The sequence below is a fragment of the Arachis ipaensis genome, chromosome B2 (genome assembly GCF_059453495.1).
Source record: "Arachis ipaensis isolate K30076 ecotype BB chromosome B2, ASM5945349v1, whole genome shotgun sequence".
NCBI classification, from domain to species: Eukaryota; Viridiplantae; Streptophyta; class Magnoliopsida; order Fabales; family Fabaceae; genus Arachis; species Arachis ipaensis.
This window is the reverse complement of record NC_142437.1, coordinates 63,271,055-63,278,572: the sequence shown is the minus strand read 5'-3', so window position 1 is coordinate 63,278,572 and position 7,518 is coordinate 63,271,055. Positions and strand designations below refer to the sequence as shown.

The 7,518-nt window shown below is 37.5% G+C and overlaps 1 non-coding gene across 1 annotated transcript; it reads left to right on the top strand.

The window, feature by feature from the left end:
• Window positions 1–561: 561 nt before the first annotated feature.
• On the top strand, window positions 562–669 carry LOC148574132 (small nucleolar RNA R71). Its single transcript, XR_015905512.1, has one exon. It is a non-coding gene; the product is annotated as a small nucleolar RNA R71 (small nucleolar RNA).
• Window positions 670–7,518: the final 6,849 nt, after the last annotated feature.

Here is a 7,518-nt window from a genome sequence, read left to right as displayed (position 1 = left end):
TGGGTTTTGCTCAGAATTCTCTATCTGTTACTGAGTGGATGATGGAAAAGGCTTGCCATTGCTAAACCTGTTTCTTCCACCATTATTAAAGCCTTGTTAAGGCTTTTGATCCTTCCATGAGAAATTTGGATGATTTCTCCATGATGAGTTATAGGTGTTTCCATAAGGTTCACCTAAGTAATTCACCTCTGCTATTGCAGGGTTCTCAGGATCATAAGCTTCTTCTTCAGAAGATGCCTCTTGAGTACTGTTGGATGCAGCTTGCATTCCATTCAGACTCTGGAAAATCATATTGACTTGCTGAGTCAATATTTTATTCTGAGCCAATATGGCATTCAGAGTATCAACTTCAAGAACTCCCTTCTTCATAGGCGTCCCATTACTCACAGGATTCCTCTCAGAAGTGTACATGAACTGGTTATTAGCAACCATGTCAATGAGTTCTTGAGCTTCTGCAGGCGTTTTCTTTAGGTGAATGGATCCACCTGCAGAAGTATCCAATGGCATCTTTGATAACTCAGATAAACCATCATAGAATATATCCAGGATGGTCCATTCTGAAAGCATGTCAGAAGGACACTTTTTGGTCAACTGTTTGTATCTTTCCCAAGCTTCATAGAGGGATTCACCATCTTTTTGTTTGAAGGTTTGAACATCCACTCTAAGCTTGCTCAGCTTTTGAGGAGGAAAGAACTTGGCTAAGAAAGCCGTGACCAGCTTATCCCAAGAGTTCAGGCTATCTTTAGGTTGAGAGTCCAACCATACTCTAGCTCTGTCTCTTACAGCAAAAGGGAAAAGCATGAGCCTGTAGACTTCAGGATCTACTCCATTAGTCTTTACAGTATCACAGATCTGCAAGAATTCAGTTAAAAACTAAAAAGGATCTTCAGATGGAAGTCCATGAAACTTGCAGTTCTGCTGCATCAGAGAAACTAATTGAGGTTTCAGCTCAAAATTGTTTGCTCCAATGGCAAGAATGGAGATGCTTCTTCCCTGTAAATTGGAATTAGGTGCAGTAAAGTCACCAAGCATTCTCCTTGCATTATTATTATTTTCGGCTGCCATCTCCTCTTCCTGTTCAAAAATTTCTGAAAGGTTCTCTCTGGATTGTTGTAATTTAGCTTCTCTTAATTTACTCTTCAAAGTCCTTTCAGTTTCTGGATCTGCTTCAACAAGAATGTTCTTGTCCTTGCTCCTGCTCATATGAAAAAAAGAGAGAATAGAAAAATAATAATAATAGGGGTCCTTTTTACCACAATATAGAGGTCCCAGTGTGAGTTAGAAGAAAAGAAGAAGAAGAAATTCGAACACAGATGGAAGAGAGGGTTCGAATTTAGGTGAGATGAAGTGTTAGTAGATGAATAAATAAATAGAAGGAGATGAGAGAGAAGGAGAATTTTCGAAAATAATTTTTAAAAAAGAGTTAGTGATTTTCGAAAATAGTTTTTGAAAAATGTTAGTAATTTTTTGAAAATTTTAAAATCAAAAGTTAAAATAATTAGTTAATTAAAAAGAAATTTTTGAAAAAGGGGGAAGATATTTTCGAAAATTAGAGAGAGAGAGTTAGTTAGGTGGTTTTGAAAAAGATAAGAAACAAACAAAAAGTTAGTTAGTTAGTTGAAACAATTTTTGAGAAGATAAGAAGTTAGGAAGTTAGAGAAGATATTTTGAAATCAAATTTTTGAAAAAAATGAGATGAGAAGATATTTTTGAAAAGATATGATGAAAATTAGTTTTTGAAAAAGATTTGAATTTTAAAATCACAATTAATGACTTGATTCACAAGAAATCATAAGATATGATTCTAGAATTCAAAGTTTGAATTTTTCTTAACAAGCAAGTAACAAACTTGAAATTTTTGAATCAAAACATTAATTGATGATGTTATTTTCGAAAATATGATGTAAAATAAAAAAAGATTTTTGAAAAATATTTTTATAATTTTCGAAAATAACTAAAAAAATTGAAAAAGATTTGATTTTTGAAAAAGATTTTGAAAAAGATAAGATTTTTAAATTGAAAATTTGATTTGACTCATAAAAACAACTAGATTTTAAAATTTTTTGAAAAAGTCAAATCTAATTTTCGAAATTTTAACAGAGAAAAAGGGAAAGATATTTTTTTTATTTTTGAATTTTTAATGATGAGAGAGAAAAATTAAAAACATCATTTTCATGTTTTTCTCTTTTATTTTTGAATCAAAACAAGGAATGCATGCAAGAACACTATGAATGTCAAGATGAACACCAAGAACACTATGAAGATCATGATGAACATCAAGAACACATTTTTAAAAAAAATTTTTAATGCAAAGAAAACATGCAAGACACCAAACTTAGAAATCTTTAATGCTTAGGCACTAAGAATTCAAGAATGCATATGAAAAACATCGTACAACACAAAACAAGAAAACATCAAGATCAAACAAGAAGACTTACCAAGAACAACTTGAAGATCATGAAGAACACATGCATGAATGCAATTTTCGAAAGATGCAATATGAATATGCAATTGACACCAAACTTATAACATGACACATGACTCAAACAAGAAACATGAAAATATTTTTTATTTTTATGATTTTATAATTTTTTTGTATTTTCTTTTAATTTTTTTTTTCGAAAATCATTTTGAAAAAGAAAAATAAGGATTCCAAAATTTTTAATATGAATTCCAGGAATCTTATGCTCTTTAGACTAAAGCTCCAATCAAAGGGTCAGGCATGGCTTAATAGCCAGCCAAGCTTTAGTATGTAACTCAGACATGACACGTCTAACATGCCCTACAGTCGTGGCTTTACAGCCAGCCAGGCTTCAACAAGCTTTATGAAACACTAGAATTCATTCTTAAAAATTCTGTAGAAAAATATATTTTTGAAAACATTTTTTTTTTCGAAAACAAAGGAGAAATTTTTGAAAGATTTTTTGAAAAATTTTTGAAAACTTTTTTTTTTGAAAAGAAAATGAAGAGAAAGTTATCCAATCCGAGCAACAAGATGAACCGTCAGTTGTCCAAACTCGAACAATCCCCGGCAACGGCGCCAAAAACTTGGTGCGCAGAAATTGTGATTACACTTTGATTATGTAAAATTCATCGCTCTTTCTTTCCCTGGTAATGGCGCCAAAAACATGATGCCAATACCATGGTTCACAACTTCGCACAACTAACCAGTAAGTGCACTGGGTCGTCCAAGTAATACCTTACGTGAGTAAGGGTCGAATCCCACGGAGATTGTTGGTATGAAGCAAGCTATGGTCACCTTGTAAATCTCAGTCAGGCGGATATAAAATAGTAATGGGGTTTTCGAAAGTAATTAATAAAATAGGGATAGAAATACTTATGTAATTCCTTGGTGAGAATTTCAGATAAGCGTATAGAGATGCACTTGTTCCTCTGAATCTCTGCTTTCCTGCTATCTTCATCCAATCAGTCTTACTCCTTTCCATGGCTAGCTTTATGTAATGCATCACCATTGTCAATGGCTACTTTCGGTCTTCTCTCGGGAAAATGATCCAAATGCCCTGTCAGGGCACGGCTAATCGTCTGGAGGCATCACCCTTGTCAATGGTTTACATCCTATCCTCTCAGTAAAAATTGTCAACGCACCCTGTCACGGCACGGCTATTCATCTGTCGGTTCTCGATCATGCTGGAATAGGATTTACTATCCTTTTGCGTTCTGTCACTACGCCCAGCAATCGCGAGTTTGAAGCTCGTCACAGTCATTCAATCATTGAATCCTACTCGGAATACCACAGACAAGGTTTAGACTTTCCGGATTCTCTTGAATGCCGCCATCAATCTAGCTTATACCACGAAGATTCTGGTTAAGAGATCTAAGAGACACTCATTCAATCGAAAGTAGAACGGATGTGGTTGTCAAGCACGCGTTCATAAGGAATGATGATGATTGTCACGTTCATCACATTCAGGTTGAAGAGCGAATGAATATCTTAGAAGCAAAATAAAATGAATTGGATAGAAAACAGTAGTACTTTGCATTAATCTTTGAGGAACAGCAGAGCTCCACACCTTAATCTATAGAGTGTAGAAACTCTACCGTTAAAAATACATAAGTGAATAGAGGGTAAGCATGGCCGAATGGCCAGCCTCCCATGGAGGTCTAGAGATCTAAAAATGATCAAAAGATACAGTCCAGGATCAAAAGTTGTCTAATACAATCGTAAAAGGTCCTATTTATAATAGACTAGCTACTAGGGTTTACATAAGTAAGTAATTGATGTATAAATCCACTTCCGGGGCCCACTTGGTGTGTGCTTGGGCTGAGCTTTAACTTTACACGTGCAGAGGCCATTTGTGGAGTTGAACGCCAGGTTTTGATCCATTTCTGGCGTTCAACTCTGGTTCTTGATCCATTTCTGGCGCTGAACTCCAGAATCGGGCAGAGAGCTGGCGTTGAACGCCGCTTTACGTCATCTATTCTCGAGCAAAGTATGGACTATTATATATTTCTGGAAAGCCCTGGATGTCTACTTTCCAATGCAATTGGAAGCACGCCATTTTCAGTTCTGTAGCTCCAGAAAATCCATTTTGAGTGCAGGGAGGTCAGAATCCAACAGCATCAGCAGTCCTTCTTCAACCTCTGAATCTGATTTTTGCTCAAGTCCCTCAATTTCAGCCAGAAAATACCTGAAATCACAGAAAAACACACAAACTCATAGTAAAGTCCAGAAATATGAATTTAACATAAAAACTAATGAAAACATCCCTAAAAGTAACTAGATTCTACTAAAAGCATACTAAAAACAATACCAAAAAGCGTATAAATTATCCGCTCATCAATACGCTGCTACTTTAGTACCAAGTAAATAGGCTCGGAATTTATCCAGAGCAAAAACAATAGCAAGAAGCTCTTTCTCAGTAGTAGTGTAATTCGACTGAGCGGCATCTAAAGTTTTAGACGCGTAAGCAATAACAGAAGGATCCTTACCTTCACGCTGAGCCAGTGCTGCACCTACGGCATGGTTGGAAGCATCACACATTATTTCAAATGGTTGGCTCCAGTCTGATCCTCTCACAATTGGAGCTTGAGTCAGGGCAGTTTTCAACTTATCAAACACTTGTTTGCAATTTTTACTGAACTCGAACTCAATATCTTTCTGCAGTAGCCTGGATAAGGGAAGTGCTACCTTACTAAAGTCCTTAATGAATCTCCTGTAAAAACTTGCATGGCCAAGGAACGAACGGACTTCCCTCACAGAAGAGGGGTAAGGTAAACTAGAAATAACATCCACCGTTGCTGGATCTACAGAAATGCCAATATTAGACACAACATGTCCTAGTACAATCCCTTGTTTAACCATAAAGTGACATTTTTCAAAATTTAATACAAGGTTTGTACTGACACATCTATCTAATACTCTAGATAATCCATCTAAGCAAAGGCTAAAGGAATCGCCATAAACACTAAAATCATCCATAAAAACTTCCATGCAGTCCTTAATAAGACCAGAGAAAAGACTCATCATGCACCTCTGAAAAGTAGCTGGTGTATTACACAAGCCAAAGGGCATTCTCTTGTAAGCATAAGTCCCAAAAGGACATGTAAAAGTGGTCTTTTCCTGATCCCCAGGAGCTATATGAATCTGGAAATAACCTGTGTAACCATCTAGAAAACAATAATGTGATTTACCTGACAGGCGATCCAGCATTTGATCAATGAATGGGAGAGGATAGTGATCCTTACGGGTGGCTTGGTTGAGGCGTCTGTAGTCAATGCAGACCCTTCAGGCGTTCTGATGAACTCTGGTTGCTATAAGCTCTCCATGCTCATTCTTCACTGTAGTGACTCCAGACTTCTTTGGCACTACTTGTACTGGGCTCACCCATTCACTGTCTGAGATGGGGTAGATGATGTCTGCCTCCAGTAGTCTGGTCACTTCCTTTTTGACAACCTCGAGGATAGTGGGATTCAGTCTTCTCTGGGGTTGACGGACAGGTCTTGCTCCCCCTTCTAAAAATATTCTATGCTCACAGACTTGAGAGTTGATGCCTACTATATCTACCAAACTCCAACCAATTGCCTTTTTGTGTCTCCTCAGCACACCAAGTAACTGCTCTTCTTGTTGAGAAGTGAGCTCCCTTGCAATGATAACTGGAAACTTCTGCTTGTCTTCAAGGTAAGCATATTTGAGGTGTGGAGGAAGGGGTTTTAGTTCTAATTTCTGATCATGGTCAGGCTCTGGGTTGTCTGGAGCTGGTAACAATGGCAAAGCACTGTCATTGTCCTCTGAGAATGTCCCCACACTTGGACCTTGTCCTGTGTGCTTCTCTTCAAGTTCCTCCTGATGGACTTCAGCCACGGTTTCATCTATAATGTCACACTTGAGGATAGAGTGATCCTCCGGAGGATGCGTCATAACTCCATTCAGGTTGAAGATCACTATTCGGCCATCTATTTCAAAAGAGTATGTTCATGAAAAAGCATCTAATTTAAACTTTGAGGTCTTCAAGAATGGCCTTCCGAGTAGGATTGATGATAGCTTGTCTGAGTCATTTTGGGGCATTTCTAGGATATAAAAATCAATGGGGAACGTGAGTCCCTTAATGCCCACTAATACATCTTCAGCAACTCCAACCACTGTAATAATGCTTTTATCTGCTAACACAAAATGAGCTGCTGACCTTTTTAAGGGAGGGAGCCTCAAAACATCATATATAGACAAAGGCATTATACTCACACATGCTCCTAAATCACACATGCAGTCAGAAATTATCTCACCACCAATAGTAGAATTAACTATACAAGGACCTGGGTCACTACACTTTTCAAGTAAACCTCCCATTAAAGCAGATATGGAACTACCTAAAGGAATAGTTTCTAATTCATTGATTTTGTCTTTATGTATACATAAATCTTTTAGAAACTTTGCATACTTAGGTACCTGTTGAATAACATCAAATAGAGGAACAGTTACCTCAACCTTTTTTAATATCTCTACCATTTTTGGATCAGGTTGCAGCTGCTTCTTGGGCTTCCTTGCAAGTTGTGAAAATGGAATAGGAGTGGTGTCTTCTGTAGTGTCTGCGCCTTTTGATGCTTCCTCCTGTGGTCGAGCTTCTTCTTTTTCAGCTATGTCCTGTATGTCTTCTTCCTCTTCAATATCTTCTATTTACACTACCTCTTCAGCTGAGGCGTGTTTTGGTGAGCTTGGCTCCTCCTGGTTCCTCTCCTGCAGTGTGGTTCTGGACCTTAGGGTGATGGCATTAATATCACCCTTGGGATTGGATAATGGTTGAGAGGGAATTCCACTGGAGCTCAAAGGTTGATTATTGGAGTTATTCATTGAACCAATCTGTGAGATAAGAGCTTGCAAAGTAGCGTTCAGACCATTCAGAGTGGCATTAATGTTATTTTCTATGGTCTGCTGTCTCCGATCAATTAATTGTAGTAAGTCATCATTAGCAGAAGAAGAAGGATAGGTAATTTGAGAGGTCTACTGTTAGGTATTCTGTAGTCCTTGGGATTGCCTCAGGTGAGGTGCTCTGTAAGGCTGGT